General features: G+C 49.2%; 1 pseudogene across 1 annotated transcript; it reads right to left on the reverse strand.

Annotated features, from left to right (window-relative positions):
• Nucleotides 1–624: 624 nt before the first annotated feature.
• Nucleotides 625–10,034, reverse strand: LOC311156622 (protein ecdysoneless homolog; annotated as a pseudogene). The gene is made up of 13 exons (XR_014617054.1): nucleotides 9,847–10,034; nucleotides 8,659–8,776; nucleotides 8,219–8,306; nucleotides 7,069–7,247; nucleotides 6,181–6,376; nucleotides 5,167–5,295; nucleotides 4,895–5,020; nucleotides 4,063–4,148; nucleotides 3,212–3,318; nucleotides 2,613–2,790; nucleotides 2,105–2,172; nucleotides 1,808–2,028; nucleotides 625–1,287 (listed from the first exon to the last, which is right to left on the reverse strand). The product of XR_014617054.1 is annotated as a protein ecdysoneless homolog (transcript).
• Nucleotides 10,035–12,312: the final 2,278 nt, after the last annotated feature.

Below are 12,312 nucleotides of genomic sequence, written 5' to 3' on the forward strand. Positions count from 1 at the left end.
CATTTTTCCACCACACATTTGTCTGTCTCTCACCTCTCAGCAGTCCAAATTCCTTGAAATTCAGCAGAATGTTCTTCACACTTCCCAGCTCCTGCTGTCCATCTCTAATCCCTGTCCAACCTGCCAGTGCTCTCCCTGAACTGCTGATAAAGTCGATTTCACAACATCAGTGGAGGACAACTGATTACTTGCTGAATGAAAAAGAAATAAAGAGAAATTAAGAAGCTGATTTCAAACTGGCATTGGACTGCATTGCTGGTGTCTATGGAACAAGAATTTCTATGTATTTTATTTCAAATTTATCTTTTTGAAATAAAGTTGTCATATTTTAAAAAGATTTTTCATTCCTTATGAAAGCAACATGCTGCATGCCTTCCAGCCACATTTTCACTGAAAAAAAAAACCCAAAACTGCTCAGCCTGGGCTCACATACAGCTACTGCTGGCATGATACCAACGTTCAGCAATTATGGAACTCATTTAGATAATGAACTATTACAAAAATACTTTCCCTCCAAGAACTGATACTGCACTGAGGAACTTATGCAGACCTTCAAAAAATTCAGTAAGCAAATTTTATTTCAGTTTTTATTGAAATAATTTAAAAAATACTTCTGGCCAATATTTACACATTTGATCCAACTACTCTTCCTGCAATGTGCTATTTCCCCAGCTGCCCCTGAAGGCAGCAGCATTCTCAGAACAAGAACTGCTCCCCAGATATTGAACCCACTTAGCAATGAGTAAAATGACATTTTTGAAATGTGGCAAATTGGATCACTGATTGGAAAAATGGAAGAGAGGTTTTGTAATAAAAGAAAACCTCATTTCAGTCATTCATTCTACATCACTTTCCAGTTTTCTGAAAATGTGTTAGCACTGGGAAAATCTCATTTCCACCCAAGCCAGTGTCCAAACAGAAACTTTTGCTGGTAAATTCACTCTGCTGAAGTGACACATAATGAACAGAATGCTCAAATTAAAACCTTTGGCCTCTCCTTCCACATGCTGCTCGTCTCTCTGTGCTCCATCTCCCCACCAGCCATGTCTTGTCCAAAGGCTCTCCCTGCCTTGCTCAGCTGCCAGTGAGCTCGCTGCTCTCAGGTAAATTCAGCCCCAGGCTCTGTAAAATGTTCGAGGTGGGTCCTGCCAGGCCAGCCTGGGCACTGTAGGACTCCAGCAGGTTTGCCACCAGGTTCATGTCCACATCCAGGGCTGCCAGCTCAGCAGCCTCAGCTCCAGAATCAGGGCCAGCACTCTCACACGGGGCTGCTCCAGCAGAACTTGCCTGCAGTGAGTACAAAGAGAAAGGGTCATCACATTGCATGAGCAGATTTAAAGGGGGAAAAAAAGGCAAATAACAGGAGAAAAGAAACAACAATTCTGCAGCCAACAAAGTCCAGTACACTCCTGAGTCCTGACAGACAGGAATTCAGACACCAAATGCTCATGCCAGCTGAAAATCACCACTGCCCATTACCCATGTTAAGTTCCAAGAGAAGGACACAAAGTGTTGCTGAGTCCTGCCACCAATTCCTATGGGAGAAAACTACTACAGGAACTCACAAGTGAAGCTGCAGCTGCTTGCCCCACTACTCAAAACAGGGAAATGGAACTAAACTTTGGAAAAGATGGACAAATTCCAAGCTTAGGTAAGCTTTAGTTTGACAAAAACGTATGGTGGTGCAGGTCCAGCACACTTTGCTTGCACGTGGGAAGGTTCTGATCCCATGACTCAGAATGGCCACTGGCAGCACATTTCCTGCTTGGAAATTACTGCTGCAAATCAGAGCTCAGGGCACACTCACCCCTCTCTTGTGGCTGCTGAAACTTTTCCCAACATTGGTCTGTGCCAGCTCACGGTCCATCTCCTTCATGTACGCCTTGAGACTGCCCACGAGCTCCTCAGGAGGCACCTTCTGCTCCTGCCTTTCATTCCCAGCATCCAGGTCTTCATCATCCTCATCTGAGAAACCAAACTCCTCCTCTTCATCCAGGTCATCAGAATCCAGCTCCTCCGAGTCTGCCCCTGGACATGATTTTGTGTCAGTACAACAGTAAAGAAATCAGTGCTGGGATTGGTTTAAATAAAGAAGCAATCTCACCTAAAATTCTGTCCAGGGCTTTTGTAAAAGAATCCACATCAAAGGTAACATGGGATTCATCAGATGACCTGAAATATAAAAACATTTTTAAAGAAATAAAACTTTTATACTTGCATAAGCCTGACACAAGCACAAGCCATACTGATTTCTCCCAAGCCAGGACCAAAGTTGGGACATTTGAATTTAAAAGTCCTTAGAAGTTTGAAGCCTGTATGCATTAGACACAAAACAGTCAGTGGAAGAATTCTTGGCATAAAAGAGAATAATTGTGAAGACACAAAATCCAACTGAGTGACAGAGAGCAGCTCAGCTTGCAGCACTCGAACCTGCACCAGTGCCAGAGTGGTACCAAGCTGATTTAAAGCAAGTACATGTTCACTGCTCTGGCTTTGCTTCAGGCCCCTGCTCAGCACAGCACGTTCCAACTCGGATCCTCTGCATCACAGTCAAGCACAGGGTTCAGCAGAGTGCAACATTCCACACCAGACCCAAACTCCAGTGCTACTACCATGGCATTTCTGCTCCTTCGTGCGTGGACACTTTGGACACAAAAGCCTTCATGCTCTCAGCAACTGTTTCCAAGTCATAGTTTTGCTCTTCCTCATTGGTGGAAGGAAGGGACTCATTTCTTGTCTCCTTCAGCATCTGATCCAGAGCACCTGGTGTAATATCCAGCCAGCTGTCATCTGAAAGAACACAGGACAGATCTGTTACTCTGCACAAGCCTGCTGGCCCACAGGGCAAACCAGCTGAGTGACAGGACTGCAACCATCCTGCAGCTCAGTTCTGCAGTTCAGTTTTTGGGCTGATCCTGGGTCACACACAGCACAATGCAGAGAGAGGCTGAGAAGAACCCAGTGGAGATTTCTTTTCACTGCTTAAAAACCTTGCTTTGCAGAGTTCAGTCTAAGAGAGACCATTCTAGCCACTGAGAAGCCTTTGGCCACTAAGTGGAGGAAGAAAGGCTTACTCTGAATTGGGAGAGCCAATCCAGTGTTTAGTCTTAAGGAAGGCTGGACTGGCTCTCCCCTCACAGCTGTCAGCATTCCCCCTCTCCCCCCACAAATAATCATCTGTAATAGGAATAACTCCCCCCATCCAGCTCACCATCCTCTGGAGGAAGACAAGCTGCTTCTCTCTCAAATTCCTTGAGATCAATGGGTGTTGTCTGTAGTAGTGTCAGGATTTCATCACCTGGGTTCACTTCATCAGAGCTAGAAGAAAAAAAATCAATTTACTGACATGGATTCAATGGGATCACATGCTCTGCATTCAGGTTTTCACTTGAATTCTTCTTTCTTCCTTCTGTGCAAACACATCAAAAAGGGAAATGAATCTGGGGGAAGTACCAGAGTACTACACAGAGTATTGGCCGAAACAGGACACAGTCAGTACCTGCAATTTTTGCTGATGGCTCCAAAGCCCACTGGTCATGGCTCTTTTCCTTTACATTTAATTTGCCTTAATAAATATTAAGATTACCTGAGCACAAACTGGAAATTCAAAAAACTAGCAGTCAAGATATTATGAGCTGGCAAAGCCTCAGATATTTCTGCAGTGATTTATTTTTTGGATTTGATCATCCAGAGAAATCCACAGCCAGCTCCTTGAGCAAAGTAGACAGATTACCTTGTATTCATTATTCACTGGGACTGCTTTTCAATGAAACTTTTATCCACTTTTTACAGTCAACCAAGCAAAAATTGCTTTGCAGTCACCACTTGGAATCCACTTGGAAGAGCTCAGCATTTCACAAAACCAAGATAAAAGAGTTACTCAAGCCAGAACTTCTCCCAGTGGAGTATTCCAGAGGAATTAGTACTTGTATGTCCTGGCCACAGCTCCCATGTTAAAGGTGCAGTGGAGAAAAGGGTTCAGGTATTTGGAACAAGGATTTCAAAGGTCACTTAGAGGATTTGTAGGGTATAGGACACTCATCAATCTCAAGTAGCTCTCACCTTTCTGGCACAGCAACAGATTGCTGGAAGTGATCTTCTGCCATGTGCAACAGTTCCAGGTACTTGGCTGATCCCTCCATTTCTCCCTATTTAATGCAAGGCACAGGCATGAACCCAAACAATTCTCCCTCCCCTTCCTCTTCACAGTCAGGCTTCCTAAGGATGACTGTTGGTCACACACAAATGCTGAGAGAACCAAAACAACTAAAACCTCTTTGCCATCTACACTTGGAACTCAATACAGCAAAAGGGCATTCCTATATTTGAATTCTATTAAAGGATATTAACCTAAGAATCTCAATAAAGTTGTCCAATTTTATAACCTTCAAATAAGTACTCAATTTATTAACTTAAAAGAAGTTGTCAAAGGCATCTTTTAAAAAAACCCCACAGAACCTCACCAAAACCCCCAGAACTCACAAAAACCACACACACATAAAAATTACATTTGCATGGGCCCAGACAGGTCTATGCTGTTATGTATGGATCTTGAAGAATATTTAATTCTAGAGGGGTGGAAATGAAATCTAAACCACTGAAATCAGTTACACCTCACACAATCACATATGGTGGTTTTCTTCACTCAAGTGTATTTCTCCCCTTGCTTTAGATGAATGAATCAATCTCCACATCTTGCTTTTTCCTTTTTAATTTCCAAAACAAATTCCTTTCAAAGGGGAACAACCTGCACATGTCCCCTTTAAACACATTAATTCATTTGACACAGAGACAAGGATTCAAGCTCTTGCCCTGCTGCAACTCCTCACACAAGTTCAAGGGTTAAAATGTATTTTCCCTGGAATGTTCAAAAGCCACAGACACACTGCTTCACCTTGAAATAATCCTTCTCCTTCAAGCTCCTGAGGAATCTCTCCCACAGAGGACCGCTTAACACGTTTCTCTTGGCATCAGGAGCTACTTTACTGCTCTTGGAGCACAGAATTTCAAAGCCATGAGCCTGCAGACAAAAGATGCAACAACAAGAAGTTCCCAAGGCGTGACAGACTTTGCTCACATTCTTCTGGACAAGCAGGCCACTTCCAGACAAGGACCCATTCCCTGGACATGCATGAACCAAGTCCAAAATGCACCAGAAATCATTACCAGCTTCATGCCCAGCTCGTAGGCTCTGTACTGAGGATGAGATGGGGCGGGCAGGGTGTATCCACTGCGTCTGTCTGGAACAAACTGCTGCTGCACCAGCTGGGCATATAAACACCGAGTGAAAGTCACCTGAAACAGCCAGAGCACAAACAAACACTCCCTGCAGTGGGACTGGGCTGGGGAGAAGCATCAAACTCCCTCCAGGCTCACCAGAGGGGTTTGAAGGCACCCATATTACAGGCAGTACCTGAGACTGCATTCAAAATACGTCTTAGAAAGATTTCTCTGATAAATTGCTTTTCAGGCTTTACAAAGTTTGTTCCAAGCTGAAATACCCAAGTAAATACAAACTTTTGTCAGTCTAAATACATTAGGGAAAATCCTCATTATTTTGTATTCACATTAACAAGGTGTATTTTCAATTAAAATGAAATTTGCTTAAAGATTTTGGCAACCGTTTAGAAGTCCAAAATTTGACTCTAAAGCTTCTTGTCAGGAATCTAGTGGTACAACTCTGTAACAAAACACATCAGGTACAACAGAGCTTGGACAGAGTGTTACTAATAAAACACTTCATAAAGCTTTCACAGGGCTGTGAGAGCACAGCTGAGAAGGTGAAAAGGGAGTGAACCACTGGTTAGGAGCAACTGCTCCCGTTGGCTGGCAGGGCTGTCAAACCGCTCTGATCACATAAGGAGATCAATTTACTCAGCAGGCACTTCAGCAGAGGAACTGTTACCACAATCTGTGGTTTCAGAAACAATTCTCTCAAGTTCACTCCCCTGAAAGCCCAGCCACACGTTCCAGAGCAGCTGTTAATGTAATGTCCTGGAAATTCATCCCTATAACTCGTAATTTTAAGTTAAATCTCCGTGTTTATACCATTGGCCACAGAGCCCTCGTCAGTGACAGAAGGGAATTAAGTGACCAGGCTTTAGGAGAGCACTAACCACGGCCACCAGAGGCGGTAGAGGAGCACACACCAGGGCCATCAGAGGCTCTGAGAGCACTTACCAGGGCCATCACTCGCTGCTCGGCAGGGAAGGTTCTGAAAGGGCGCCGGCAGGCCCCCAGATCGCTCGGATCCCGCAGGTAGAAGGCCTGCACTGCCGCAGCCACCAGGGACGGGCGCAGCCTCAGCACGGCCACGATCCCGGCCGGCAGGAAGCAGCGGGCGCGGTGCAGCGAGGCCTGGATCTTCTCGGGATACCTGAGCGGCAACAGAGCGTAGGGAGGGCACTGCAAGTTAACCACTCCTTCTTTGTCAGGAGGCCCATTTCCCTTTAATATTGACCAGGATCATGGGTCAGAAGATTACTCTGGAGTTAACACTTGGCCAAGCCAATGCCTAGAATGGCTGTTTCTATAATACATACATCAATAAATGTACACAGCTCATAAAATTGAATCCCCCACATGGGTAAGATGAGTCCCTGTGGACTTAACCAACATATCCTGCTATGCACTATGCTTCACCATACTTGCTGTCAAATCCTTGCAAAAAATAAAGCACAGGGCTGAGCACAGCTGTGACAAGCTGAAGCCCTGACAATTCTGCTGGTTCTACATTTTTGGTCAAATCCTCTTTTTTCTTGTGCACAGGGCTCCTAAAATATCACAGAACTTTCAGATTTTTCAGCCTAAGGAAGATGTGAAGGAAGAGTAACTCTTGTCATTGTCAGGGGTGGAATTGCAGCAGTGAACCAGTTTCAGATCCCCAGACCACAGCCTACAGGACACTGATCCCCCTCTTTCCACAGAAAAGTGCCACAGAAAAACCTCCAGCTGCTGGTTTCTGAAAAGGAACCAACTTTACCCCATCTGTCGGGGAAATGTTTAAAGCCCAGGGAGCACAGAACCCAACCACACCGCTGCAGAGGCCCGAAACGCAGCCCCACGTACCCTTGGATGCGTTTATTCAGCGCAGCTCTGATGGGCTCTGCAGCCAGGCACTCCTCGGGGCGGGTGGATAACAGAGCCAGCGCCTGCGGCACTGTGGGACAGGGAGCAGAGAGGGCCCCGCCCTGCTCCGGAGGTTCACAGGGCGGAATGATGTGCAGCTCTCCTTTGTAAAAGAACACCTGGCAGGCAGGAATGCTCTCATCACACAGGGGAAGAGCAGTCACACACACAGAGCCATGGAACATCTCATTACATATACAAATGCATCTCTTTGAACACTGAGAATATAAAGGACAAATAGAGAACCAAAGGAGGAAGCAGCACAGCTTTTCTAAAAAAGTTATTTGAGATTCCAGAGACCACGAGCCAACCAGCAAAAATCCCTGTTTTAATTGCAACAAGTTTTGTCAAATTTATCTTGTTTCCGTAACAACAATAATTGTTACACGTTTCTCTTCACTAGAGAAGTGCTTCAGGAGAACCAGCATATCCTGACTGCTTCAGAGCATCACAGGCATTAAAAAGCATTATTTCAGGTGCCACATGCGACCTCTGCTGGTTCCTGATCCTAAGAAAAGCCCTGAATGCAATGTTCCCAACTCCCTCACTCTGGTTGCTCCCTCAAACAAAAGGAAAATATGAGTCTGACCCTCCAAGTACACACTTGCAATCAATTTTGGTGTTGTGTTCCAGCCCTTGTAACAATTTAAGAGTAAAGGAAAAAGAATTAAATTGCTTTTTGCTAATGACCAGATTGGTTATCTCCATTTTAATCCACTGCCATCAGCAACCATCCATATCCAGGTGAAGGTGTCTGCTCATCATTTCACCTGTACAGACAAAGCCTGTGTCCTTACAGAGACAGCAACACTCCAGCCCTGAGCGTTCCCTACTCTGAGGGCAGCAAATCCTCTGGCCCAAACACTCCACAATATGGTAAAATAAAAATTCATCCAAGTGGTTCTAGAAAAGCTAGAAAGTTCAGGTAGATGTGGGAGTGCTCCTCTAGGGAGCAACAGTAAGAGACAGAAAGCACTCTGGATTTGCAGAGGCAGTCAGACCACTTGGCCAGAAGTGCAAGAGAAAACTCCAGCTGCTACATGAAAGGCCACTGGGTGCCCCTGGCCAACTGTACACAAGTTTTACTCACCCTGTTCTCACTGTTCTCAGGATTCAGTCATTTAGGCAGAAAATCTGCTGCTTCTATCAAGACAAACTCTCCATCGTTGTCATCAATCCTGGCCAAGGAGAAATTGGAAATTCAGCAGGAAAAGCCAGAGCACAACAACACACTTCTGCATCCATCTCTGCTGGGCTTTTTTTTTATATTCATAAACTCATAGACAGGCTTAGGTTAGAGGGGACCTTAAAGATCAACACCTGGTTCCAACACCCTTGCCCCAGGCAGGCACACTTTCCACTAGCCCAGGCTGCTCCAAGCCCCATCCATCCTGCCCTTGGACACTTCCAACGTGTATGGGATGGGGAAACACCTCCAAGGATGGGCAATGTTAAGACAGGACCCTCAGAGCACAGGCACTGCCCCTTGGCAGCCCTCCTACAAGAGCAGCTCAGCAGCACCCGCCTTACCTGGCTGCCAGCCCCGGAAACTCCCTGCTCATCTCCCGGAGCAGGTACACAATGAACCACTCATCCTCCACGTTCTCCCCGAACACCGTGCTGCCGCCCAAGTGCGCCGGGCTCTCGCCTGCACGGGGCACAGAGAGGACAGGCGGCTCAGCACCGCCATGCCCAGGAACACATTGTCAACACAGGCTGCGGAGTCTCCCTCACTGGGATATCCCAGACCCTGCTGACACAATCTTGTGTCCTGTGCTCGGGGATGGCCCTGCTGCAGCAGGGAGGTGGCACCAGATGCCTCACTGGCTTAGCCCGTGCTGTGACACCGAGGGTCGGGGAAGCCGCCGGGGCCCCCCTCACACGCTCCCGGTTCGAGCCCGCCGGGTGCCGCTCACACGCCCCGGTTCCCCTCACACGCTCCAGGTTCCCGGCCGTCGGGTCCCCCTCACACGCTCCCGGTTATCGGCCGCCGGTTCCCCCTCACACCATCCCGGTTCCAGGCCGGCGGGGCCCCCCTCACACCATCCCGGTTCCAGGCCGGCGGGGCTCCCCTCACACGCCCCGGTTCCCCTCACACGCTCCCCGTTCGAGCACGCCGGGTTCCCCTCACACGCTCCTGGTTTCTGGCCCCCATGTCCCCCGTACACTCTCCCGCTTCCCGGCCGCCGGATCCCCCTCAAATGATCCCGGTTCCCCCTCGCACGCTCCTCGACTCCGGCGGCCGGGTTCCCATCACACACTCTGCCGGTTCCCGGCCTCCGGGTCCTCCTCACACATCGCCGGTTCCCTGCCGCCGGATTACCCTCAAAATTGATTTCGGTTCCGGCCGTCAGGTGTCCCTTACACTCTCCTGACCCCCCTCACACGCTCCCGGTTCCCGGCCGCCGGATTCCTTTCAAACGATCCTCCCCGGTTCCACTGAGACCCTCCCAGTTCACCCTCACACGTTCCCCGATTCCGCCCACCGGGTTCTCCTCACAGCCCCCCGATTCCCCCTCACACGCTCCAGGTTCGCGGCCGTCGGGTCCCCCTCACACCATCCCGGTTATCGGCCGCTGGTTCCCCCTCACACCATCCCGGTTCCCGGCCGCCGGGTCCCCCTCACACCATCCCGGTTCCCGGCCGCCGGGTCCCCCTCACAGTCCCCCCGCTCCGGCCACTCCTCCCGCCCTGCCTCCCGGCCCGCTCCCGGCTCACCGCGGCGCCGCACGGAGCGCAGACGGAACGGCTGCCGCTGCCACACGCAGCCGGCCAGGAGCGGGCCAAGCGCACCAGGGCCAGCTCAGCGCAGCGCCGCAGCAGCGCCTCGCCGCCCGGGCCCCCAGGGCCAACAGGCGGGAGCGCAGCGCGTCCTCGGGCAGCGCCGGCCGCCGCAGCGCCTCCATCGCGCCGGGGCCCAAAGCGCTCCGCCCCGGGGAGGAGCGGCGCGATGGCGGCGGCGGCGCTGAGGATGATATCGCGATACGCGCGCACACCGGTGCAGCCGTGAGTGGCTGCCGCTCCCCCGGTGCCCGGCGCGGCCCCGAGCCCCATCACGGTTCTGGGCACGATCCCCCGGCCCCGCTCCCCTCAGCACCGAGTAGGGCCCCGTGACGGCCCGGTCACCCCCTGTCCCCGACGGGAGATGGTTCCCGGCACTCCCGGGATTCCTGAGCACCGGACACCGGTGTGATATAGCGCGATTAAATCCCTGTAACTGCCTTTAACCCCTGACCCAAGAGTGGGGTCAGTTCTGACTCACTCGGCTCGTTTACTCTTGTTCTATTCCATGTAATTCAATGTAACTAATCTACAGGGATAATGGCATCATCTCTGCTTTTAGGGAGCTGTAGCCCAATTCACAGCATCTTAGGTTTAAGTTTACCTGATTTTGATCCAGCTGTCCTATTGTTGGAGGGTCAAATTGCCAAGTCCAAGAGACTTGAATACAGATCTGAGGCAGAAAACATCTGGGTTTGTTGGCAATTTTCCAACCAGGGAGAGCCAGGGCCTGGCCAGAGCCCAGACCCTCATTGGGAGGGTCTCCCTCACATTCCTTAAAAACAAATCCCTCAATAACAGCAGCTGTGAGATGCCCCAAACACAGCAAACTGCTGGAGTGCTCCTGTGAGAATAACTGGGGCTGTGTCTGATTGCCACAGGGCAGAAGCTGCCTTGCCCTCAGCAGGGCACAGCCCTGGCCCATCAGGATGGGTCACAAAAGGGTCGGGAAAGACCACAGGAGCTCAGCTCAGATGGGGCTTTTGACAGAGCCCAGAGATCTTATCCTGGAGCTCTGAAAACACAGGAAAATGATGAGACAGCCCTGGCTCAAGGCACAGCAACCCTGCTGGAACAAGAGGAGGGACCAAAGGCTGAGAAGGCAGTGCAGGGAAGGGCTGCAGGCAGCCTGGGCACAGAGATGCACCTGCAGCTGGGGAACAAACCAGAGAGATCCCAAAGTGACACCAGTCTGTAGACAGTCACACAAAGAGATGGCACAGCTCATGAAAAGCCAGGTATCAATAAGGTAATGATCCCTTATGAATAATGCCTGTTCTAAAAATGAGTGAATTGACATGATGGAACCAATAGATCAGCAGTGACTGTCTCAGGAATTGCAGACAATATTCTTCCAGCATTCCTGTATCCATACCAGTGAAACACTGAACAGCTGACAATGGATAACAGCCATAATGTGGAACAACCCCCCACTCTGCTGTGTTATCTATGGAAGATAAACCAGAAGAGATCACAGTGAATGATCCTGTCAGGCAGTGCAGCACTGACACCTGTGCAACCTGTGAGAGGATCAAGGGCCCAACAAACTGTATCTGCTTCTACCCAAAAGCAGGGGTTTATCAGTGCTTCACCACAGCTGTTTCAGTCGGATCTGTCTGATCTTTAGAACAAAATAACTCTATCCTGCAATTTTGTTTAAACAAACATATTTAAACAAAATTAACATAGGTATTAAAATCAATTGCAGTGTAACTCAATGCCACCTCAGTTGAATTAGAGGTACCTTTAAGAGAACTTAAACTTAACATCTTTAATGCTGAATAAAAACTGATCTTAATAAAGCTGCAATAGAAAATGAAATGGTTTAAAGTGAAGACTGAAACTTGACCTTGTCCAAACTCAGCAACAGTCAAACCTGACAGAAGTACACCTCAGCATAAATGAGTTTTTACAAAATTAACTCAATAGAGTAATAAAACATAACATTACTCAGACCTAGCTTTGCTTAATCTTACCAACACTAAAATCATATTCAAACAAAACATAACCAAATTAACAATCAGTATCCTTAAAAGTTCTGAATAAGTTACAAAAGAAGAATAAGTTACAGAATGTAACTTATTCTACTGCTATTAATACCTAAAGGCACTGAAAATGTGAGGTCGCCTGCGGCCAAGCGGAGCCGCCGTGCCCGCCGGGCAAAGCCGAGCCCCGGCAGTGGGGAAGCCCCGGCGGCAGCGAGGGGCTCGGCGGGGAAAGCCGAGCTGCGACCCCGCCCGGGGCTCGGGGTGAGGCGGGGCAGCCCCGCACCTGCCGACACCGCCGGGGTTTGCATTGCGCTCGGCCGAGCCGAAGGCACTCGGGTTCTGATCCCCGGTGCGGGCCGGCAGCGCCGGGAGGCGGCAGAACGGCGAAGGAACCGACCCGGGAGAAGGCAGCGGG

The sequence above is a fragment of the Fringilla coelebs genome (genome assembly GCF_963513975.1).
Source record: "Fringilla coelebs genome assembly, chromosome: 8".
Lineage (NCBI taxonomy): Eukaryota > Metazoa > Chordata > Aves > Passeriformes > Fringillidae > Fringilla > Fringilla coelebs.